The sequence below is a fragment of the Gopherus evgoodei genome, chromosome 8 (genome assembly GCF_007399415.2).
Source record: "Gopherus evgoodei ecotype Sinaloan lineage chromosome 8, rGopEvg1_v1.p, whole genome shotgun sequence".
NCBI lineage: Eukaryota > Metazoa > Chordata > Testudines > Testudinidae > Gopherus > Gopherus evgoodei.
In genome coordinates this window covers 5243397-5269550 of record NC_044329.1, presented here as the reverse complement: position 1 = coordinate 5269550, position 26154 = coordinate 5243397, and the positions used below count along the sequence as shown (strand labels likewise).

The 26154-nt window shown below is 44.5% G+C and overlaps 1 protein-coding gene and 1 long non-coding RNA gene across 3 annotated transcripts in view; one reads left to right on the top strand and one right to left on the bottom strand.

Moving 5' to 3' along the window:
• On the bottom strand, positions 1–24878 carry LOC115656283. Its single transcript, XR_004001619.1, has 2 exons — positions 24782–24878; positions 1–100 (listed from the first exon to the last, which is right to left on the bottom strand). It is a non-coding gene; the product is annotated as an uncharacterized LOC115656283 (long non-coding RNA).
• GRIA1 (glutamate ionotropic receptor AMPA type subunit 1) overlaps positions 1–26154 on the top strand; it is a 176782-nt gene that overhangs the window by 3881 nt on the left and 146747 nt on the right. The gene's annotated exons all lie outside the window — the stretch shown is intronic.

Genomic DNA, 26154 nt, shown 5'->3' with positions numbered 1-26154 from the left:
GAATTAACAAAGTGTTTCTTTGGAGGAAGGAGGGTTACGTGTTTCTGTTGTGAGGTCTTCAAACGGAGGGTTTTGAAATCCTGGAATTCTTCAGACAGAGCTAAAAAAAAAAGAGAGAGAGGTAATAATTTGGCCTCTTTTTCACTGTAGTAGCTAATGACTACTGTAAAGATTTTTTATTTTCCTTAATAGTCCTCTCTGAGCCAACTGGTAGGCTTCCATCAAGCCAGAAAAAAACTATTTCAGGTCAATTCAATGAGACTTTATTGGCAGAATAAGCTAAACAAGCATTGCCAAAGTATAAGAAAATGACAGATCCCTTTGATATTTGTCAAAGGGGGATACAACCTACCCAGGAGAGGTTTATGGGCTACATTTGGGCTTGTCCATTCCTGATCTGGTAGCAGGTAGCTAAGCAGGACCAGTGGAATCTGATCTCAGGTGCAAGACTGTCCCACAGAATACTATGTCTGATCTTCAGTCCTCCTCCCTCTGTAGACCTGTCCCTGGTGACTGTGTTTACTCCACAGCCATTAGTGATGACAGCAGGACCATGAGACTATTCACTCTTAGGAAACCCTGTATCATTAGTACACAGTGGGATGTAGGCTGACAAAGGCTAAATGAAAGTGAGCAGTCCCCCCAAAGAGATGGAAAGCTTCACTGGCTGGATGTTATATTTAAGTTTTATGTAGGACACGTTGTCCTAGATCAGACAGACAAAGCGCTCCATGCAATCCAACTTCATTTAGTCTTCGTTTTTTTTTTTTTTAATTAAAAGCTTCCCAAAGTCTGTTCTCCAAGGCTGTGGAAAGCAGCATTTGTTTTGCAGGCACAAAAAGGGAGTTAATCCAGTCATCTAGCCTGAAAGTAGGCTGTGATCTCCTGGTGAATTCCCCTCCTGAGTGCCAAGCCTAGACATCTGCAGGGTGGAAGAGCAAAGATCCCTTTATTAGTGGTGAATAAAATCCCTAAGTGCTTGGTGGACCTATCATTTTTAGAAAATAATATACATGTTACCGACTAAAGATACAGATTCTTTGTTCCCATGAAGATACAGAAGATGCCACTGTTTCTCTGACTTGAATTACCTGCATCTCCAAATGTTCTGTCTATGGTGCTTCATGTACCAAGGAGTCTAACATGGGACCTGAGTAAACTAATAGATCAGACGCCTATAGACCTGCCTCATGCTAGAATTCAGTCTGCCACCCTCACCAGTGTCCTCGTGGCAATTCGAAATGCAAAATAAGTATTAAGAGTCGGTGGCCTCTGCAGAAGTATGATGCCAAGCTAGGTAGCATGTGAGGCACTAACAAAGTAGCAGCATGAGGGCTTGATGCAAGAGGACAGCTTGCAAAATGCATTTCATCCACTATTTGTGGCACTGTCTACTCTACCTGCCACAGAACTGTTTACCCAGTAAGGATGGATAAGCTCTGTTACAGCTATTGGTGAATTCACTCTCCAGGATGTAACCAGTCACCCCTGGTGATGTGGCAGGTAACAGTGATATGAAAACAGTATTGATGCACACAGCCTGCACATCGGTGAGGATATTGGATTGACAGTTACGACCTAGTGTCCCTAAAAGCAATAAACCAGATGGAATATCAGTCTGCTGCAACTGGTTGCCAGGCCATCAGTCAGCGACAATACAGCACAGCAATAATCTTGTGATTTTTGATGCATCTGAGTTGACATTTATGCTGTTGCAGACCAATATTGAATATTCCAACTCATAGACATTGGTTAACTTAAAGATATGTACTGTAAGAACTTTAACCCCCTTATCCTAACCCTGTAAGAAGAACATGACATTTTATAAAAATCCTCTAAGCCTTATGGATCTATGAAAATAACCAGTGACTGTAATTTAAATTAATATGCAATAACCTCTCATTTTATGCATGTGGTTAATAACCATACTGGCATGTGGAAATTCACTGGGTACATTCTAGTAACCATCTTAACTCTGACCCACAAGACATAGGGTAATGTATTGGCTTTGTGTCAGTGTGTGTTACATAGCCCCCACGTGTCTGGTTTACAGGGAGAATGTGGGATCGACCACTGTCATTAGCTAAAGGAGATATCCTACAGCTCAGATGGCAGCAGCTGTATTTGTACATCTTTTATCAAAGAGTGAGTTATTTTGGAAGAATACTAATGTTACACCCCACCTGACAACAGAAGTATATTCCAGTGAGATGCTAGTATAAAGGGCAAAAGGGTGACACTGTATAGCAGCAGGGTTTGTACTGGAATTCAGTGGCCCAAAAGGTGATATAGAACTTTCCAGTCACCTTCAGAGTCCCGAGCGCAGATTCTGGCTGTGGTCATAATTGGAAATGAATGTTGTGGTCTCCAGTGAGCTTTGTCTGCATCAGAAAACCCACCATATACTTTGTGTTGGGACTGACGGTCCGTGTCCGCTCAGCAGGAGCTACTGCAGCTCAGACCTGAGCGGTATTGGTAGAATTGTGCAAAATGCCAGCTCCTGGAAACGCAGAGTGCTGCAGCTTAGGACTCAACTACAACTGCATAGCCAAGTGGAGGACCAGGCTGAACACAAGTATTGTAGTCAGGGATCAAAAGGCAATAACCGAGCTGTGTACAGGAGGTTTGCACTGAGCCTGCCCCTACTGAAGGTCAGTTTTCAGCTAGGCTTCTGCTAGGTCTCCATCGATGCATGAGTAACCTACTGGAGAGTGTGTGTTACAGATCTCCCCTGTGCCAAGGATATGAGCTGTTACAGTCCCACATTACTGAGCAATGGCTTTTAGCTCATGCTTTTTGCTCTGGAGGTGCAGAGTTCAATCCCTAAGGTGTCAGTCAAGGATGGTGGCCATCACTCATGCACAACAACACTTCCAAGTAAAACTAACTACTGAAAAGTATTAGCATTTGCACCCCTATAACCCACTGGAGCCAATGGGTTTTTGTTGGTGCAAAGGTACCGGGCAATTTAAAGGATGGACACAAGCATTAGCATTCATGGCATGGCATGCAGGTGTTTGCACATGCAAAGTGCATGAATTTTCAGCTGCATGTGCATGGAGGCTGAAGGCTGAAAATCCAGACCACAATACTTCATGATATCATTCTCCATCTGTGCGTGTATGGTGCCCATTGCTGATTGGGTGATCCTGAATGGGTACTGCAACTGGACTAATAATACTATTAATAAAATCAGTGATACTTTAGAAAATGAAAACAAGAGGAATGGGTGAGTGTTGTAAAACAACATAGCAGAACCAATTAAGAAGAGATCTGTCCTGATCTCTCATTATTTGTTTAGGTTCTTATCTATAATGCCAAGATAATTTGATAGCAATAATGATATATAAAGGACTAACTACACACGAATGATTTTGTTTGTTTGCATGAGATACTCATGTGCATACAATGCTTCTGTACCTTGCTCTTCATCTCTCAGATTATCTTTTTAGAGGCAGGAAGTAAGACACACATTTTAATGTTCTCAAATGAGGATGTAAATGTGATTAATTAAACAATTATTGTATGTTGAATTAAAAATCCTTTTTGTTGACAAACAGAGTGGTCGCCATTGCTCGGAATGGTGCTGCTTGTAATTATTCCAGCAGCAATCAATTAAAATGCAGTTTTGTAATTAAACTTCCTCGATCCCGGAGAGGCCTGTCCTAGGATACTATGTAAATTTTGTGGTGGTGTATGGGTGATGGGGGTTGAGTAGTGCTATAAAAATAATGTAAACAGCGTACTTCTGCAGTGATAGATATGCCCTTCGTAACACGATCTAAACCAGCAGAAATACCTGTTTAATGATCAAGTGACATTGACTCAATGCAATAGCTGCTGTGAGTGAATGCCTCTCTTTAGATTTTATAATAAGATGTAGCCAGGTGTCTTCTGTAAACAATGGAGCATTGTCAACTCACATTTAAGTCAATGGTGTTGATGGTGCTCGACCCCCTGTGGGATCAGTTTTATATTGATTAAAAGCCAATAGTTGTTAAATGAGATGTTACCACCATACAGTCAAATCCAAGCATAAATAGGGTAGGTAAGGGCTGAAGGGGGTGAATTTTGCCAAAGATCTGCAAAGAGTGACTTCCAGAAGAGAGACAGCTTAAACTCCTCCTAGATCTGCCAGAAAGCAGCTGCTTTCTAGCTCCCATGAGTGCGATATTATCATATTGCTTCTGCCCACAAAATCCTGAGCTGGGACCTCTGCTGGGGGAACATGCAGGATATGTCTGACAGCTGGGTGACTGCTAGTTGACTGAGCTTTTGCTGGTATCTGGCCAGCAATTAGCAATAAGGATGGGATCTGGTCCTTTGTGCTGCTTCCAAAAGGAGAGGAAGCTCAGAAGACATGCACAGAGAAATTTGCTTTTATGACTGCTACCGCCAGTAGGGGGAAGATGTTTGACATGTCTAGTATAGTCTTTGTCTAATCCAGGGATTGGCAACCTTTCAGAAGTGCTGTGCCGAGTCTTCATTTATTCACTCTAATTTAAGGTTTCATGTGTCAATCATACATTTTAACGCTTTTAGAAGATCTCTTTCTACAAGTCTATAATATATAACTAAACTATTGTTGTATGTAAAATAAATAAGGTTTTTTAAATGTATAAGAAGCTTCATTTAAAATTAAATTAAAATGCAGGGCCCCCGGACTGGTGGCCAGGACCCGGGCAGTGTGAGTGCCACTGAAAATCAGCTTGCATGCTGCCTTTGGTGCCATAGGTTGCCTACCCCGGTCTAATCTATCTATATGCTTAGATGGCCTCTGTCACGAAAGTGTCTGAAAACCAGTAGACTGGGAGAATCCCTGTTGGAATCTCATCTGGAATAATCTTTAGGAGGTATGGACAATACCAGATTGCCGTTTGGCAGACATGACACTACTCTGTCTGTTACATAGTGTTAAACCTCAGTGAATAGAGTTCATAGAGTCAGGTTTGTTTGTTTTCTTTTATCAGAGGACGGGAGGATATTTATTTTCTGAATGATGGCATTGGTTTTCCTCGCAGGCAATAGGAGAGGTGCCAGGGCCATGGAGAAAAGCTAATGTGACAGCCACGATTCAGAAGAATTATAGTAGGAACAGGGGGAATTTCACACCTGCAAATCTAACCTATCTCCTGGGATGGATCCCAGACATTAATTAGTGACAAAAACGGGACAAGCCTTGCATGGGTAAAAGGTGGCCAGGCAACATTTACAGAGGGGATTTCAGAAAGAGTAAGCAGTGGTGCAGTTACTTCCTCTGTGTGCCGATCACCTTCCACTCTTTGCTCACCTCCTTCTCTATCTGAAATGGTCTATAAGAGAGACACAACTGAACAATTGAGGACTAGCTGTTGCGTTTAGTATATTAAAAAGCTCTCTCAGTGTGTTGAAATCCTAATGAGGATAATATGAAGAGTGTCATAATGAGTTTTTTTCTGCCCAAGTCCAATAGAAATAATTATTTTTAAATATATATTTTCCCTTTTAGGGCTGGAGATTCAAACGCAACAACACTGTGTTAGTGTATAGACTTATAGCAATGTAGGGCTGGAAGGAACCTCGCGAGCCACCATCCAGCCCCCAGTGCTGGGGCTGGACCAAGTAAACCTAGACCATCACTGACAGACGTTTGTCCAACCTGTTCTTAAAACCTTCAGCAATGGGGATTCCATAGCCTCCCTTGGGAGCCTATTCTAGTGCTTAACTACCCTTATAGTTAGAAAGTTTTTCCTAATAACTAAGCTAAATCTCCCTTGCTGCAGATTAAGCCCATTACTTCTTGTCCTACCTTCAGTGGACATGGTGAACAGTCGATCCCCATTCTCTTTAGAACAGCCCTTCACATATTTGAAGACTGTTATCAGCCCCTCTCCCCGCCCCCTGTCTTCTTTTCTCAGGACTAAACATGCCCAGTTTTTTTAACTTTCCCTCATAGGTCTGGTTTTCTAAGCCTTTATCATTTTGTTGCTCTCCTCTGTACGCTCTCAAATTTTTCCAAATCCTTCCTAAAGTGTGGAAACCAAAACTAGATACAGTACTCCAGGTGAGGCCTCACCAGTGCCAAGAAGAGCAGGACAATTACCTCCCATGTCTTACTTACAACACTCCTGTTAAGGCTGATATCACTCTGAGATGTATTTTTTGCAACTGCATTGCATTGTTGAATCAATTTGTAATCTACTATAATCCCTAGATCCGTTTCAAAAGCACTACCGCCTAGCCAGTTATTCCCCATTTGTGGTTGTAAATTTGATTTTTCCTTCTTAAGTGAATTACTTTGCAGTTGTCTTCACTGAATTTCATCTAGTTGAATTCAGACCATTTAAAAAAAATTATTAAGGTTGTTTTGAATTCTAACCCTGTCCGTCAAAGTGCTTGCAACCCCTCTCAGCTTGGTACCATCTGCAAATTTCGTAAGCATACACCCAATTCCATTATCCACATTATTAATTAAAATATAGACTAGTACTGGACCAGGACTGGAATATTGTGTGCAGTTCTGATCTCCTATGTTTAAGAAGGATGAATTCAAACTAGAACAGGTATAGAGAAGGGTTACTAGGATGATCCAAGGAATGGAAAACCTATCTTATGAAAGGAGACTCAAAGAGCTTGGCTTGTTTAGCCTAACCAAAAGAAGGCTAAGGGGAGATATGATTGCTCTTTATAAATATATCAGAGGGATAAACATCAGGGAGAGAGATGAATTATTTAAGCTTAGTATCGATGTGGACACAAGAACAAATGGATATAAACTGGACACTAGAAAGTTTAGACTTGAAATTAGACAATGGTTTCTAACCATTAGAGGAGTGAAGTTCTGGAACAGCCTTCCAAGGGGAGTAGTGGGGGCAAAAGACATATCTGGCTTCAAGACTAAGCTTGATAAGTTTATGAGGGGGATGGTATGATGGGATAGCCTAATTTTGGCAATTAGTTCTTTAATTATTAGAAGGTAAATATGCCCAATGGTCTGTGATGGGATGTTGGATGGAGTGGGATATGAGTTACTACAGAGAATTCTTTCCTGGGTGTCTGGCTGGTGAGTCTTGCCCACATGCTCAGGATTTAATTGATCACCATATTTGGGGTCGGGAAGGAATTTTCCTCCAGGGCAGATTGGCAGAGGCCTGGAGGTTTTTCACCTTCCGCTGCAGTGTGGGGCACGGGTCACTTGCTGGAGGATTCTCTGCACCTTGAGGTCTTTAAACCACGATTTGAGGTCTCAGACATAGGTTAGGGGTTTGTTACAGGAGTGGGTGGGTGAGATTCTGTGGCCTGCATTGTGTAGGAGGTCAGACTAGATGATCATAATGGTCCCTTCTGACCTTAAAGTCAGTGAGTCTATGAGACTGACCCCTGTGGCACTCCGCTAGACACACCTTCCCAGTTTTACAGAGAACCATTGATAACTATTCTTTGAGTATGGTCTTTCAACCAGTTGTGCTTCTATGGTTATAATAAATTCATCTAGACCACATTTCCCTAGTTTGCTTATGAGAATGTCATGTGAGACTTTGTCAAAAGCTTTACTAAAATCAAGATAGGAGAAGCAAAAAATGAAACTAGTCTCAGTCTAGCTGCAATATCCAATTTGAGTGATATGCCAAAAAAACAAAAGAAAATGAAAACCTGATGTGTTAAAAGTAAATTAAAATCTTTAAAATTCTCCCAGCTGGAATTTTCTAAGGTGTTACATTAGTAACACAGATAAGAATTATTGTATTTTAACATCATCACTTGGAACAGAGGTAGCTTTGTCTTCTCATGTCAGAAAGTCACTTGTGTACTTGGTGCTAGAGTGGTTCACAGTGAGTAGGCAAGGAAAGCAAGTGGGCCTTTAAGGTGCCCCCCAGCATGAGGAAGGGTATCAGAAAATCCAGCCACTAGCAGTCCAGCATCTTCTCCACACAGCATATGTCCAAATAATACATATCCCTGTTAACATCCTATGTACTGTCACTGTCCCTTGGTCATATGCTGACCCGATCAGCCATTCGCCTGCACAATAACATTCTCTAGTTGATTTCCTTTCACTGCTGTGTAATAGCCATACCCAATCAACCCCTCTGGTGCACTTTTTAAAAAATGTTTTTAATTTTTCTCAGTAACTTCTACTCCTCCCCCACCCCGAAAACTGTTCACACTTCAACCCTTGCCTCACCTAGCTCCAGGGCTACAGAAAGGTGATGTGCTTATGCTTCATAACCCTGACTGATCTCTTTGAGAATGTGACAGCAAGAGGCAACAAGGAACAGATGCAAATTACCATGCTGGGGCTTCAGCGCGAGGAGCTTTTTCTAGTTGTGCAGACAAAGTAGAGTAGTACAAACAAGACTGATGTCTGAGGTTAGTAAGTAATGGTCAGCTGTTGGCAGGGGTCTCATGTGGCTACAAAAAAAAAATCTTGACTTTGACTAAATAACTAAGGTCCTGGAATTGTGGTAATGGAGACAGAGTAGAAAGGTGATAAGAGGTCACAGGTTCAGGGACTGCTGTTAGGCCCAAAAAACGTTTTCAGTGACTTAGATGCAGTATGCAAGGAACTTGCTTGCCAGAGGTGGAGGCTATTCCCACACCCCCAACTTTAGTTTGCCCTTCTTTACTTGGGTAATGTTTCATTGAGCAATATAGATAAGCATAGTATTTCCTGCTACCTGCCAGCACAGCTGTCTCCAGATCTCCTGAGCCTGTTTGTTTTGCATCCAAGCAGCACTAACATACCGCAGAAGGCTTTGCTCACATGAATGGGTGGTAGTGGAGCTCTTCTGGACTGTGTCAGCATCGTGACAGGGGAGCAGCAAAAAAACAGGTGGGATTGGTGAGAGATGAGAATTCAGAAGAGATCCAGGAGGCAGTAATGCATGGAGGACAGTAGAATTCTATGGCTGAGGAGAAGATAGGAAGAAATGCTAAGAGAGATGGGGTAGTGCTAAGAAAGGAGGAAGGGCAGCAAAAATGGAGGGACTGGTTGCAGTGGTTATAGCTGTGTTGGAAATTTTTTGACTGTGATTTCTTCAGGGCCTGATCCACAGCCCACTGTAGCCAATGGAAAGATCTGACTTCAACAGGCTTTGCATCAGGCCTATAGTCCTTTGCCTCCCTCTCACATACATACACAAAGAGGAACCCATGCCAGCTGCTCCATGCTGGGTTCCTCCTCTTCTCCCTTTCCACCTGGTGCTGTAGGTTGCTGGGTTTGGAGGGGACAGGAAGAGAGGTGAGAGGTCCAGCCAGGTTCTGCTGGATCCTCTCCTCCAGAGCAAGCCAGCATGAGTTCCTACAGTAGTTGGCTTCCTCCCCGAGTGTTCAGAATGCTGGTTCAAGGGAGTAACAGGCACCACTGGAGCCAAACATCAGCCCAGAGGCAAGAAGCCTCCAGCAATTTCCCCATGATGTCTAGGTGTCGGGAGTGGAGCCTGCCAAGCCTGGGGCTGGGCTCAGACCCTGCCCCCTACCACATAATAAATGCAATGGAACTCCAGACTTGATACCCCATAACACCTCCAGAGTTACCACACTGCCCCTGTGTTCCAGTGATGTCACAGGAAGGGAACTCTGGGTACAACAACTTGCTCTCTAGCCTCTCTTCAGCTGCATAGCGTTGCCCTCAACAAGCCATCAGAATCCATTTTACTCAAATTTGTTTCTAGAGGACTACGCCCCCTTCCTGTCCCAGGAGCATTGCTGCCCCCAATCCCCCTCCTTCAGTCCCTGCTCTCAGTCCTTTATGTCGAGGCCATGGCTACACCCCACTCTTTGAGTGAGAAGGAGAATAAACTAATCTAGAAACACCATCCCGCAAACAATGCAATGGATCCAAAGGTTCCACTCTCACGTAGTGTCAGCGCGCAGCCCCCGGCCACAAGGCATGGAAACCTGCAGGTATCGCATTAGTGGAGCAGCCACCACTAGGGAGGGACACTGCCTGCATGAGGACACCAATAAAATGAGGATCTGTAACTTGGAAGAATGTCATGTAATGAAGATCTGGTGCAAAGGTGACAGCCATGTGGATTATGCCGTAAGCAGGAGCACACCACAAGAGAGAGGGCTTAGGCATGAGCATGGACAGAGGTTCAAGACCCTCTGTACAGTGCATGGCACCAGCTGGGGAAAGCAAACAGAACCAGCAGAGGAAACAGAAGCCCTTATCAGAAAGCATTCTTGTCACTGTAACAAGGGCTGGGCTGCTGAGATATGCTGCAGCCAAGAAGGAGGTCTGGCCTGTAGGGAGTTCAGGAGAAATTTCTTTGTTCAGAGGATGATTAATGTATTTAATGAACTACAAAAGGAAGTAATGGATGCTTAAATCACAGCTATGCTGAAAAGACTGTTAGAGAGGGAGAGGAAAACCCCCATTGATTTCAGGCTGGAAGCTCAGTAGCTATATCCTTGTAGGTCAGCAGACTAGGAATGGATTATGCAGACTTCCCTACCTCATCGTCTTGAAATGTTATTAGGTTGTAACAGCTACCCTGTTGCATTTAAATTAAATGCATAGTTAAGTGCATTTAGCTGAGTTAATTTGAATTACCTTAGTCTCCAGCACTCCCAGTCCTGGTGCTGTTACTGATTAGACATTGCCATCTTGCCAGTCAGAACCCACTGCTGAGGGTGTGTGAAGTGGGTGGCTGCTGTCCAGGGGCTGGCCTGGTGTCACCTCGCGCATTTCCCATGGAACCATAAGTGGAGTGTACAGGAAAAAAGACAGGCAGACCAGAGCCACCGAAGGACAGGGTGACTCAGGAGACTGCTATCTAGGATGCAATCTTTCATCATCCAACAAGACTGGCCGTGGTCAAAAGTTGTTACCATCTGATACCTGTTTGGGAGCCCACAGGTAACATGCTGGTGATCTCAGTCTAATTGCTAGCAGCAAGTTGCCTATATCGTGAGATGTTATCAGAATGTGATGTCAGCTTCAGCAGAGAGATCTAGAAGTGAATGGGTAGAAGAGCCTGTTCTATCTTCTGTAATTCTACCAATCTCTCTTTAGCGAGAAGCCTACATGGACCCTTCCCATGCTGTATCTGTCCTGTGGACTAACAGGTCTTCAGCATCAAGGGGCTCGCAAGCCATCACTTAATCCAGGGATCGGACACTTCCCACAGCCCTCATTGGCCTGGAGCGGTGAACTGCTACCAGTGGGAGCTGCGATCGGCCGAACTGGCAGACGCGGCAGGTAAACAAACCGGCCTGGCCCACCAGGGGGCTTACCCTGGCGGGCCTCGGCCCAAAGGTTGCCAATCCCTGGTTTAATCATATAGTTACCTCATTCATTAGATTCTGGGATTACTGACTGTGTAATCTAAAATTTTTATCACTGGGGGGAATTTAACCATTAGAGCAATTTACCAAGGGCTGTGATAGATTCTCCATCAGTGGCTATTTTTAAATCAAGACTGGATGTTTATCTAAAAGCTATGCTCTAGGAGTTATTTGGGGGGAACTTGATGGCCTGTGTTCTACAGGAGGTCAGACTAAGTGATCACAATGGTCCCTTCTGGTCTTGGAATCTAGGATAAAACAAGAGCCATCCAACTGAATGATTATAAATAAATGAAAAGTACTAGAACCATTTTAAGCCTAAACTCTTAACAGGACATTCCAGATGGAGCCCTTCTTGCTCGTTGGTATCATGTCATCAGTCGTTATGGTGCAAACTCACTCCCTGCCCTGCACAAAGCCCTGGCAGATAGAGGTGTTGTGGGGGGCGCTGAGTCCACTTAACTATGAGCTTGATAGCCCTTCTCCAGCAAGCCCCTAATCCTCTCTCTGTGCTAGCTTGTGCCGAGCTGCTGTGGAATACAGCCCTACAGTGGACAGACAGGCCACCAGCATTTCAGAACGAACATTGAGAGGCTTCTCACAGCAACAGCACTGTGGTCCTTTCATGGCCTTGGCTGTGTCATAATGGCTAATTTCAGGATCAAAAAACGTGCACCAGTGGCAGCAGATCAATGCAACAGACAAAGAAGAAAATTGTAGGATGTGAGGGTGATATTTTGATACTCCAAGCTCATAACTCTTTCAGGCTACCTGCTAGGAACTGCTCTCTCAGTCATCTAGCATTTCTGTATTTAGGGAAGTTCTAGACTCAGCACTAACCATCCAATCACCACCGTTTGTCTATTAGTTTTAAAATAGAAACACCATTGTCCTCTGGCAGGCCAGGAGGGACATTCTCCCACCTGAGCCTTGCTGCCCATCTGCAATGCATATACTGACATACTGCCAGGAGTACAACTCCCACTGGTGGCACTGCATGTGGCAAGACTGCAGTTTGTGTGCTAGAAGGGTCCCTGTCGGTGCTCAGCTGTGCACAGCAGGTTTCCCGAATTCCTGGATGTTGCCCAGAATCTTTCACATTGCTTGAAGAGTTCTGAAACACAGCTGATGACTGAGCAGAGGTGATTGCGCAGAAATGGGGAATCCCCTTTGGAAGACGAATGGCACCTATAGGGGGACCTGTTGAGGAAGAGAGGGATAGATGGATGGGGCAGAGAAGAAGGAAGGAATCTTTGCCCATAAGCCATCTACATGCTCCACCAATTCATTCTTCAGTGCTTAGGGCACAAAATTTGGCCAGAGCCTTAAACTGGGTATAAAACTTTTTAAATTTCTGGATACTTTACTAAAGGCAATAACGCTACCTGGCACCAAACGTTTCCTTTCTTTTCCTGCGAGCAGCAAAAGCCTGTATAAAGCAGAACTAGACTGAATGATTCACAGTTCTGAGATCTTAACGTTTCTATTAGGGAGCGAAGAATCCATATGCTCATGGAATATTAATGGCTTGTATCAGTCTCTCCAGTATGGTCCCATCCTTTTGCACATGTGCAGGGTCTGCTGCTGTTCTGAGACGTGTTTCCCTTTCCTTGGACTCTCTCACGTTTTTCATTTTCACATGCTCGCTGCTGTAATTGTATTTGCAGACATATAATGAAGATACACTGGTCTGCTTTTGCTGTCATTATTTCATACAGATCTCTCTCTCTTTTCTTGCTCCCAGGCTGTCATGGTGTTTCCCTGGGATCTTGTAGGCTGGGCTCAGAGGGGCCTAAAAATGTTAGTCTGTGGAGGATAGTCCTCCAGATGTTCACCATAGTATATTCAAAACACAACCTAGATATTTGACTGTGTAATTCCCACTGGCTTTCAAAGGAGTAGCACAGCTAAATCTCTGTGCATTGGTTTGACTATTTAGGGACAAACATCTTCTTTTCTTTCCAAATCAGTCTTGCCAATGGGAAATTTAATTTCTAAGCTAGCAAGTTTTGTGCAGCCATTTGAGATGGGTCAGAACCAAACCCCAAAATCAAAATGCTCCTGAGAATTTTAGGATATTCAAAATCTGAATCCACTCTGGATCGGAATTTTTAATGGCAGAGCCATAACCCTGCATCCAAACACACCCAAACTTTGAGGTGTTTGAAACCCAGCTAGATCCACATTTCCTGGCTTGAATCTATCTCAGGCAAGAATTCATGATGCTTCCTAGCCACAAAACCAGCAAAGCAAATACAAGTTACTTAAAAACTCTGGTCCAGGAGGCCCAAGACTGTGGGCTGGTGGACTGAGGCATGTTGGCATTGCTTTGTGGCATAGAAAGGGCAGCAACAGGATAGCAGGAGCTGCTGCAGCTCATGGCTGATGTATATTAGCATCAGGAATGAGGTGTACAGTAATTCACTTGCTTAACGTTGCAGTTCTGTTCCTGAAAAATGCTACTTTAAATGAAATGACGTTAAGCAAATCCAATTTCCCTGTAAGAATTAATGTAAATAGGAGGAGTTAGGTTCCAGGGAATTTTTTTTCGCCAGACCAAAGACATTATATACATATACAGTATACGTTTTAAATAATTTAAACAAACAATTTAATACTGTACTCACCAGTGATGATTGTAAAGCTTGGTTGAGGCGGGGTAGCGGCATGGGAGCTTGCCCTGCTCTGCCCACCCGGCATTCCTGCCGGGGAGTGGGGTCAGGAGCTTGCCCGCTCCCTAACTGGAATGCTGGGAGGGTGGAGTGGGGTAAGCCCCCACGCTGTGACCCTGCTCCCTGACAGGAGCACTGGGTGGGCGGAGCGGGGCGAGCTAAACAACCTTATAACAGAACATTGCATGACTTTAAACGAGTATTCTCTCTAAGAGATCAGCAACCTAATAACGAAACAATGTTAACTGAGACAACTTTAAGTGAGGAGTTACTGTATCAAGAATGCTGTGGGGGGAATATTAGAATGTGCCGTAGCCCGGGACTGAGGAGCATTGCGGCTGGAGTGGTGGTGAAAATGGGTCCATGTCTTCAATCACAGATCTGTAATGTGTGGGGTAAGCTTGGGTCATGTTTTTTCCTTGCTATTCCTAACCACTGCAGAAGCGACTAGTCCTTCACTTGCAGGAACAGTAAGTTTTACACTCAAAATGTTCCGTCACAAGAAAGCAGTATCTGACAGTATCTCTTTACTGAAGAGCAGTGACTGGAAAGAATGTGGAGCTTGGCTTCATGTCACTCCTTTGTCCTCTTTTCTCTTCTTTTCCTGGTATTATGAAAATAAGAAGCAGCTGTGAGCCCTTCAAATCGCAAATGGAATTGTGAGTGCCGCTACCTCTGCTAACAGCTAATTTATTACCAGACGGCAGACAGCTTCTGCTGTGCTGCTACAATCCATTTTGCTTAAAGATGCTGCGTAGAATTGAAAACAATTTGCTTTAAGATCTGGCACAGGGGCCAACCGGGAGTTTGTGCATTCAGAGGGACGCCTCCCTCGCCACCTGGAAGCCTTTTGCTGAATCAAACAGAATGGGACATGCGTGCACATGCCCTGGGGCATGCGCAGAGAAAGGCAAGTGGTACAATGACACAGAACTCTTCTGCAAAGTTGAAGACCATCACTGCACTGGGAAATTCTTGAAGTGAAACTGAGTCGGGGGTGGGGGTTTGCTTGTTTTATTTTCAACTGTGTCAGAAATATTGGTGGGAAGGTTGGGAGGTAACTTTGGCAGATCAGTGTTGCACTGAGCCAAAACCATAAAGCTATAGCGTGTATGTGCTGAAAATGCTCACTAGGAATATGATTTTTGCTCAAAATACAGGGATGTGTGAGCTGATGGAATTTTAGGTTACATTATCTTTGCCTCAGCAGCTATGAGCTCACCTCAAAGTTTCTTGCAGTCATTATCACAGAGCTTCTTGGAATAGGTGATAGGGAGGAAGAAAGTGCTGGGTTCTCGAAGTACTGTACATGATTCCAGGGAATTTGCTGCCACAGAGGTCAATGGGAGAGCAGGTAAAACATGTTCAGTTGTCACTAAGCTACACCATTGAAGCAGGGACAGGTGAACCTCATGGTATCTGGGGAAGGGGGATGGCGGGTGTGAACCACTTGAGCTATTTTTTTCCAAATTTAGCTGGAGTTTTCAAATCTTCTGTAATTTAAACTCATGAATTATTCCTAGTGTAATCCAGGGTTCTGTGTCTGAAGTGTGTTTTCTCCCTACAAGGAAGCCTGTGTTATAGGTGCCTGATCTTGCACCATTGACTTCATTGGGTGCAGAATCAAGCCCTATATTAGGGACAGAAGATGCCATATGCTCCTCTCTGCCCCTCTTTACTTTGTTTGCAGTTGCGGTCATTTGCTGCTTTTTTCCACCCTGCTGCAGTACATGTGTGTGACCAGGGCCAGCTTTAGGCACTGCGGGGCCCGATTCGAAAGAGCTGCAGCTGAAGACAGCGGCAGGACTTCGGTGGCAGCTCAATTAGCTGCTGATGCCTTTGGCAGCATGTCAGCCGAGGGTCTTTCTTCCAGGGCAGCGATTGAGCTGCCGCCGAAGACATCAGCGGGACTTCGGCGGCAGCTCTATTGGCTGCTGGTGCCTTCAGCAGCACAGCAGCGGAGGGTTCTTAGGGGTGCGGGGCCCTCTTAGGGGTGTGGGGTTCTCTTAGGGGTGCAGGGCTCTCTTAGGGGTGCAGGGCCCAATTCGGGAGAATTGGGTGAATCGCCCTAAAGCCGGCCCTGTGTGTGACTGCTATGATCCCCCCTATAGCTCAGAGACTCATAGACTTTAAGGTCAGAAGGGACAATCATGATCATCTAGTCTGACCTCCTGCACAATGCAGGCCACAGAACTTCACCCACCCACTCCTGCAATAGACCCCTAACCTCTGGCTGAGTTACTGAACTCCTCAAATCATGATTTAAGGACTTCAAGTTACAGAGGATCCACATTTACAGTAGTTTAAACCATCAAGTGACCCATGCCCCATGCTGCAAAGGAAGGTGAAAAAACCTCAAGGTCTCTGCCACTGACTTGGGGGGAAATTCCTTCCCGACTCCAAATATGGTGGTCCCTGCTATACCTGACATACCGCTATCTTGGACTCCCCATCTGTCTGTCTGCATCTACCTGTTGGCTCTCATCTCGTAATGAGAATGTAAGCTCTTTGGGGTAAGGAACATCTTTTCATTATGAGTATACAGTGCCTAGCACCATGGGGCCCAGATCCCCGATTTGGGCCTCACCTAATCCAATACTCATGGGGCTGGTTTAAACCTTTCTGTTGAAACGTCAATTTTCTGTTGAAAATCATTTTTGCCTAAATGAAATGTTTCCTGAAAAGCATTTGCTTTCTATGGAAAATTTTTCATATTTTCTCCAAAAAGTGAAATACATGAAAATGGCAATAATTAATTTTTTTATAAAAAAGTCAGAATTTTCCTTGACAAATTTCAGTTAAAACAACAAAAAAATTGTTTTTGTTAAAATTCTGTGCAGAAATAAAACCCTAATTTCTAATAAGCTCTAAATACTAATAGTAAATAATAATCAAAATATTCAGCCTCTCCTACGCAGAACTCAAACCATATGAGTCACAATGAAGTTTTATACCCAGGCTGTTTATGTGACCTCAGCACTTTTAAAAATTTCCCATTTGTGCTTTTAAAATATTGTTTTATGACAACCCCAAATTTTGGACAATGAATCTTACCTTGACCCCTGATGTGAAACAGCAAATCTCAAGGCAATCTCAGCATGCATGTGAATTTTAGAGCACTTGGACCAATTGGCTGTCAAACCAGAAGCTAGTCTGAAGCTCAACTATAGCTCAGCTGAAACTCAGCTCTCCCAGGTGAAAAGTTTTGCAGAAGGAATTTAACTCTGGGATTGAACGAACCAAGGAATTCCTCTCTCTCTTTCTCCAATGGTAGTGCAGACAATGACAGCAGGTTTCTTTGTACCGCTTCTTCCATAGAAGTGCCACAAAACTCCTGTATGCTGAGGGTAAATGCTGTATGCTGAGGATTCAGTGAAGGGGAGGTGAGCCTGTGCATTGAAAGACAAGGGAAAAGAGGAGTAGCTTTAGGCAGGGTGTGGAATTGAGGACACTCAACACTGAGGACAGGAAGAGATGAAGGCAGAGTAAAGCAAAGAGCTAACTGAACCGCGGGAGCCAGCGGGGGTAACACCCACACTGGTGGAGACAGAGGCTCTGATGCGGAGTGAAGCAGTATTCTGCAAGGATTTAAAGCCTTCATTGTGAGTACATCCCAGATGGAGGTTTGTGCCTTGCTTTTCCTGAGAAGCTTTGATTATCAGATTATCCCACCTTGAGATGAATATGATGATTATCGCAGATTTCCCAGACCCAGCTGGGCTTCCTTTATAAGATGCAACTTCTTTCCCCACAGCTGCCCCAGACATGCTGCTTTTAGTTTCTTCGTTCCACATAGGCAAGGCTCCTCTTGCAGTGCTTCTAAAATAATATGTGCCATTCAGTAGGCTCCACAGGCAAATACATTTGCTCTTCACATGTATCCTGGGATTAAACGCCTCTGGGAAGGTTAGTTTGGCATTATCCAAACTGAGAGATGAAACCCGCTGTGCCTACCCCCATTCAGATTCTGGAGTTTGGATGGCTGGCATATCATTTGTATGGGTATCAGGGATTTATTAGTGTGATTTTTAGAGCTGAGGGGTGGGTTCATGGAGGATAGGTCCACCAATAGCCAGGATGGGCAGGGATGGTGTCTCAAGCCTCTGTTTGCCAGAAGCTGGGAGTGAGCAACAGGGGATGGATCACTTGATGATTCCCTGTTCTGTTCATTCCCTCTGGGGCACCTGGCACTGGCCACTGTCGGAAGACAGGATACTGAGCTAGATGGACCCTTGGTCTGACCCAGTAGGGCCGTTCTTATGTACTTACGCCTTCATTTTGAGCCTTTCAGCCTTGGCAGTTGTCCCATTTTAGGCCTTGTCCACACTGACCCAAGAACTGTGTTGAGATGACAGCGGTAGAGTATGTTTAAACATGGAGGCAGCAAAGCGAATCTATAATCTCCGAAGTACTTTGTAATTCTAAGTTTAATGTGGATGCAAGAACACAGGAGATGGCCTCAAATATGCTCTTTAAACACACCTTTGATGCAGTTTAGCCCCATCTGCAGAGGTCAGCCAAATCACCCAACAAAATGATGTTACTGAAACCAGGCCTCAACCATCTTTAAACATGGTTTTTCAGCTGATGACGCCATAGTCTGAAAACCTGATACGGCTTTAAGGCCATTTCAGTCTCTTCTCCGGGTAAGGAAAAGTGACGTGCCCATGGACCTGATCGGAAAGGGCTTTGACTCAAGTCCCAAATGGCCCCATCCACATCTTTGAGATACGCTGCTACCCTGTCTCCTGTATGTGTTTTTGAAGCTGTCTCATCTAAATATTGGGCTAAGGAAGCAGACACTTGCTGCACTGTTTTAATGAACCCATACAACAATGTGGAGGGAGGATGATGAGGATGAAGCAGAGTAGGTCCCAGCTGAGGTCCACATTAGCAGCCACTGGACTGATGCTTCAGATGCAGTGGTGGTGCACACTCCAACAGAAAGCAGACAACCAGCCAGAGGCATGTTCTTGTCATGACTGCCAAGACCTATAAATAGACTATGGGAAAAGTGATACAGGTGTGTGTATGGCGGGGAGCAGGTAGTCACTCCATGGGACCAATGAGAGATCCTACTTGCTGTCCTCCAGTTTGACTGCCAGGAACCATGTGGCTAAGGGGCGTACAAATGTCTGGGTAGGTGGATGGCTAGATAGACTGCCCATGTATACAAGGTGTTAAGGAATGATTTCTCAGGCATCAGTTTCCCCCAGGATGAGCTGCATTAACTGGAGGTGCCAAAGGGCCATTTTGGATAGCCATGGTATATGTTGTTTGCCATCTGTATTTATGATACAATTATGGCAGCAGGGAAATGCACCTTATATCGGCCATGTAGGTTCATTCACCGCCTTTCCATTTTGAAGTGACAGGAGAACAATTTACCTGCTCATTTCAATCTTCATCTTTAGCCCAAAACATGGCACTCGGGTTTGGGCCATATGGCCAGGCATTTTGCCTGACACACAGTTAACATTGTGTTGACTCCTCTGTGAGTGCAACAAGATTAAAGCCCAGGAGGACAGGAGCAAACTATTCCATAAGAGAGGGACCTGCCCCAGTGCCCTTCCCTTCTGCTCCCCACAACAGGGCATTCACTCTGTCAAAGAAAAGAAACACCCCTAGATTGGTAGGAAATGCCACCCCCTGCATGGAAGAGTCAGATTTCACTTGGTTTATGTTCCGTAGTGACAAATTGCTGTGACCTGGCTCTAGGAAAAACGATGTCAATCTATAGTCTTGCAATAGTGTAGTATAATAAAGCATAATTCCATGATTCTGTAGCCTAGCAGAATGTGGCCCTTTAACGGAGTCAGTTTTACAGAAAGTTTATGTCAAGCCCCTCTGCACAAGGAAGGAAAGTGTTCATATTGGTTTTGGACAGAGCTTTATCCTTAGGGAGTGCGCACTGCGCCCAGGAAGTATGCAGGTGGCCGTCACAGAGGTCACTGCCCCAGAGGAGCACCCAGATTGTCATCAGAGAGGCCCCAGCCCAGGAACATTTAAACTTTTGGCATAGGGAGTTCAGACTATTTGTAATAGTTTACCAAGCTCTTTTTTTAAAGCTTTAGGTGATCATTTTGTAGTGAAGTAACTGAGGGGCTGATAATATTAGATAAAGTCAAACACTCAGATGTTAAGGGATATAAAATGTCCTTCTCCGCTCAATGCCAAGCACCTCTAGTTGCCTCTGTAGTATTCAGTGCCTGGAGGCAGACTGTACTGAGCAATGGATTTGTACTGTCGACAAGCTACCATGAGAGAGAAGGCTGAGAGGCCACAGAACTCATTTCAGTTGTGGCCTGAGCCACACACACCCTCAGCTCTCCTGGGATGAAAAGTTAGTGGGTGAGTGCTCTGTAGGGTGACCAGATGTCCCGAATTTATAGGGACAGTCCCGATTTTTGGGGTCTTTTTCTTATATAGGCTCCTATTACCCCGCCCCACCCCACCCCGATTTTTCACACTTGCTATCTGGTCACCCTAGTGCACTGATCTTTTCTATACATTCTGCCAGCTTCCTCCAGAGAAGGGCACTTTGCAGGCTGCTTTGGTGAAAGCTGAGTCTGGCTGTGCTACATTAAGAGAATAGATGTCAGTATAAAAATGGAAATCCCATTGCAGAAAATGAGAAATCAATATCCTCTGAGGAGCACGCCTTCTGCCCAGACCCATTGCATTGCATCCTAACATCCTAGTCCCTTCGAAGACATTAACCTCGCTTATGAAATGACCGGTGGGGGGGGGAGGTAAACGGAAGGGAAGCCAGTGTGGACCAAGCCTCCAGAGAACGACGTGCTCCCAAGTGTCTCTGTGTTAAAAGACTAAATGATTTCTGTTTTGAGCTTTGCAGCCTTTCAGGATCAGTGGAGAGTTTTGGGAGGCAGCTGCACCAGTGCTATATTGAGAGTGGTTTTGACAAGTCTAATTAGGAGATGCCATCCATAAACCTCCACTCGTGCAACCTCTAAATCAGGGCTGACTTCAAGGGACAGAAGGCAAAGTAAAGCTCTTCCTTCTACCAGATCATCCGAGGAATTTAAGCTGGAGCTTCAGCAAACTTAGCCAGGCATTTCAGCAAGCTGTCAGCTTCCTTAGCAGACAACATGCCATGCATAATCTGGAGAGGGCCTGAAAATATATCAGCCTAGACTCGAACAGCAGGGCTGGTAGCAGAGCAGGACTCAGGTAGAGCTGACAATGGGCTCGGGACTATAATTGAAAGGCACGTTGCAAGCCAGAGAGTGGTGCGTTATCAGAGCATGTAGAAGGCTGGAGTGGAACTGCAGTGCGTGTCATGGGTTAGGAGAATTGTGGGATGGGGTAGGGGTTGTATGACTGTAGCAGCGATTAAGATGCGACCTGGATTTCTCAAATGTGAGCTTGGCAGAAAAAAACAATCTAAACACCTGGGAGTTACAATTATTATTAAGCACTCCCATGGCATTATAGAGTAACACGGTGCTTTGCAGAATGAAAAATAAGACACTGTCATAACTTCAAATCTACCATTTCCTCACAGAACCTGTGTTCCTTTTACCAGTGTGGGATCGTTTCTGCTTTAGGCTGATCTTACCCTCCCTCCCCACAATAATCTGCTGCATTCTGCCGGCAGTCCCTCAGACTAGTTCCAGTGGACTGGAATCTTCTGAAAGAATAGCAAAGGATGTGGGAGTCCATCCAACGATCACCGAGAACAGGATTTAGATGCTGTCTTCTGAATCAATTTTAAGCAAAGACCCAAAGCAGAGAGCGGATAGTAGCAGGGCAGAGTGCCCCCTTCAGGCAGGGTGCAGGTAAAATATGGTCCTGTTACAGATTTCAAGCAAGTTTCCATGGTGCATTGGAACTGTAGGGCAATACAAGTGCATCCTAGCAAAAGACAGAGGTGATAAATAACCTCCCTTTCCCATCTTGCCTTGCTGGTGAAGCCTTTAGTTCACATGCTCTTTGGGAACTGCAGTCCCCAGAATGCCTCCTTCCAGAGCTGGGCCTGGAAGCTTCCTTACAAGACTAGGATGCCCCAGGACAATGGTAAAGCCTTGGGGCTGGAGGGATGGGGGTCTACGTAGGGCATCATCCTTGTTAAACGTCCAAAATATTTGTTGGGCGTATGTTTCCTCTATGCTGTCACAGGATGTGGCATCCAAATTTCTGTGATGCTAATTAGCTGCTTAAAGTTTTTTCCAGCTATGACCGAAGCTCCCTGGTTTTAGCAACGCTGTGCAGATTTAGCAGACAGTATAAGCGGGAAAAGCACAAGAGAGGACAATGGAAGGCAGGGGTTCTATGCATGTTAACGGATGGCTTTCATAAATGATAGCTGAAAGATGTCACTTTGATGGAGATGGGAAACAGCTGAGTGGATTATAAATACAGCCTCAATGGACCATTTCAATACCTAATATTTTAAATGTCTTATGTCAGGTGTCATAAAAGCTAATTCTAGAGGAAAGGATAAACATTTCTTTTTGGAAAATTGGCTGGCTGGTGATTCAAGGGGAACATGCTGTTAATTAGTGTAAGCTACCAAACTGAGGGGAGGTCAGTGATGCAAGAAGAAATGTACCAGTCTTCCATTTCTAGAGACTTGAGTTTGGTCACAAGGGAAACCGGGACTGTGGTCATACCCTGATCCATATCGAGGGCATTGTCCCCATCCCAAAATGGCCTCTGTATTCAATGCTGTTTACAGTCTCAGCTTTACAGAGGCCCAGGGCTGGAAGGAGATGACAGGTTAGGAGAGAAAGTTGATAGCAGAGTTGTGGTAGGGGAACCATAAGTGGAAAAAAGCAGGAGTAGTTGTAGGTCAGGTCTAAGGGATGTTGGCAAAATCATGGAGCCTGCATGATGTCCCGTGAGGAGCATTGAGGTGGTAACATAAGACACAAATGGGTGCTGGTGCACAGCAGGGATTAATTCCTCCATTGCTATCAGCCTGCAATTTCCTGAGCCCTAAATCTATTAAAAAATAACAAATAAATTAGAGGGGTTTGTGAGAGAACTGGCAGTCTTTGTCCTGGCAAAAGGTACCAGGGATTCCAGTCAGGTGGCCCGTGGTTGATGGCCTGTGTTGTTTCAGGCATGCCAATGCACCACTCCCAAAAGTTATACATTCCTGGAAACTTCTGCGTGGCCCAGTGGGTACCTGCTCTGCCATGTTGGGTACCCTTGTGACCACCATCTGGGCTGAGATTTTTAAGCAGGCAGATTTTACTGCACATTTCCAAAATAATTTTGTACATAGGGAAGGAACTACCTGCCTCTCTCCTTAAACAGTCAGAGCTTGGGATACATTCTAAGCAAGAGTTTATTCTTCATCTGCCAAAGGCAGCTCTAGGCTGATACTTTGCACAGAGTGAAGGATCCTTGTACTCTGTGCATGTTTTCCAGCCTGTCCAGGTTGTCCTTTCTCCTAGAAGAATTATTCTGTGTGTGGGGAGGAGGAGGTTTGAATTGTCAGAACACAGGCACACAGCAGTATTGCATTTGTAGTATAGAAATGAGCCCATGTTGGAGTGTTTCCATAGGGAGGCAGGATTTGGCCCATGGACCACAATGAAATGACACCAAAAGCAATTTGCCAAATGAAATTACATAGTATTAGACCTTAGGCTGTCTCCTTCTGCGGAATGCTCTCTGCAATGGGCTTCAAAATGACACGAGCTAAAGGCCTGAGTAAGAACATAACAGCCAAAAGCTTACGTGCAAGGGCAAGCAGGCAGGAAAATAACAAGCATTCAAGTCCCAAATTCTCCAGTGGTGGGCCGAGAACAGGATCTCAGTCACTGCAAGATAAGCCATCTTGCCTCCAGGCTTTTTCTGTTCTTTGGTATAATCAAGTAAGAACTAAATAAAAAAACAAATGGAAAAAAGACAGGATTTGTTTAGATGAATGACCCACGCCTTTCCTGCACATGGCACAGCTGTGATTCTCTTACGGGGGAAACACCATCATTGCTCATGTCACACCAGAAGTACTTAGGTGGGAAAAATCCATAGGGAGATAAATAAAGTGTTATCCATGGAGAACTGTTAGTTCAATCGTTCTCAAATTTTTGTACTGGTGACCCCTTTCACATAGCAAACCTCTGAGTGCGACCCCCTTATATATTTAACACCATTATAAATGCTGGAAGCAAAGGAGGCTTTGGTGTGGAGGTTGACAGCTAGTGACCCCCCCCCAGGTAATAACTTCGTGACCCTCTGAGTAGGCCCAGCCCCCAGTTTGAGAACCTCTGTGTTAGTTGAAAGAAAAGAAAGGGGAACAATGTGTTTGTTTTAAAGTCTTTCTTTTAAAGAGAGTGGGCCGTGGAGTCTGATTTTAATATCATTTACACCCCCTCCACAAGGCTGCCAACTCTTGTGATTATATTGCGAGTCTCACAAGAGTTGAGGTTTTTGTAAATCCTCAGCAACTGGAGTCATGCTATATTTTGTGAGACTCTCCGTTTGCATTTTAAAAAGAATGTTTCTCCTCAGAGTTGTGGAGATAAACTTGAAAATGTGAACAGAGTATGATGCTAAAAGTTCATAAACCAGAAGGCACATAAAAAATCCCAAAATGTATTTTTATCTTTAACATCATGAGGTTTTAAGCCAATGTTTTGGGAGGCTTGACTTGTGATTTTTGTAGGCTTAGGGATACCATCCCTTTTAGACTAACGGAATTCCACTCTGGTCAGTGGATGGCTCCTGATTGACACCAATGTACATGAGATCCAAATAAGACCAGCATAGAGCAAAGATTGTTGTAGATCATTTCCCTGTTAAACCACTTTGGTTTGTCATGGACAGTGAAAACTGACACACACACACACACAATTGCTACGTACCCCCAACGTTTCAATCTCCATCTCCCTTGGTGGGTTGCCAAGCCCCTGGAGTAGCTCACTGTAGATGTTTATAAGAAAGACTTCCAAATATTGGTATTCTCTGACCTAAAAACATGTGGAGGAATAAATAAAAGTTAAATTTGCTGATTATTTAGGAGGTGGTGGAATCACCTTCCTTAGAAGTTTTTAAGGTCAGGCTTGACAAAGCCCTGGCTGGGATGATTTAGTTGGGGATCGGTCCTGCTGTGAGCAGAGGGTTGGAATAGATGACCTCCTGAGGTCCCTTCCAACCCTGATATTCTGTGATTCCATGATTATTTTTCCACCCAGGATGTAAGATTCCTGTGAATGGCTTGCCAATGTAGTCCATGCAACCATTGGGTATGTATGTGTAGACGTTACATTCTGCATGCAGGTGCACTTTGGAAATGTCCTCCATTACCATGACCATGTGCAGATGAAATGCCCACTCACTAAAGTGTTCCAGCAAAATAGCAACATGGTAGTTGTCCTCCTGCCACAATGCAGTATCCCTTTAAGTAGAAGGGATCTTTCTCTCATTCCTTCATCATAATTACCCACTTATTTTAGTTATCATTCAAATCAGCGTCACACATTTGTAAAGGCCTGAGCCAAGGAGAGTGAAAACTGATTCAGCCCAGCAAACTACTGCTGGTGACAGCAAAGTTGATTTCCTTTGTATTTTAGACATTTCATTTGAGCCAATGCCTCAGAGCGACTCTTCCTCAGCTCAGACCCTTTCTGTGAAATCCAGGGGAGGGATTTGACTCCTTTCCTATCCAAATGAATAGTCCGTCTGTTAATTAGATGCCATCTGGCTTTTTGATAGACTATGGAGGTGGTGGGGAAAGACTCTGGGATGGAGGATTGTGCTGCCATGCCCAGACCTTGTGGAGCTTTTACAAATGCCAGCCGTGCTCTTCCTTTTGATTCACTTTGAAATGTTCTGGGTTTGGATTTTGTGCCCAAGGAAGTGTGCGAGGGGGAAGGTGGGAATCTAAACAATATGCAGAGCCAAGCAGAGCCCGGACAGGCAGAGTGCAAGCTTGCCATGCATCCCTCCGCCAGTCAAATAAAAACAACCCTGTCTAGGTTTCTGCAGCATCCTTGGGAGGTAGCATTGCAGGACGCTGTATGAGGAGAAATAAGACGGGGAGATAACACTTTACAGAGTTCAGTGCAGATACTCCCATGCAGGCAGAAAGTAGAAGGAGATGGACGTAAATGGGAGGGATTAAAACAGAGATAAGATGGAATTTAAAAGTGATAAAGATGCCAATATGTAACCAGGTTGCAGCAGACTAGTTACATGAGGGCAGAATGGGAGGAGGAGGAAAGCATGTTGGATTCTA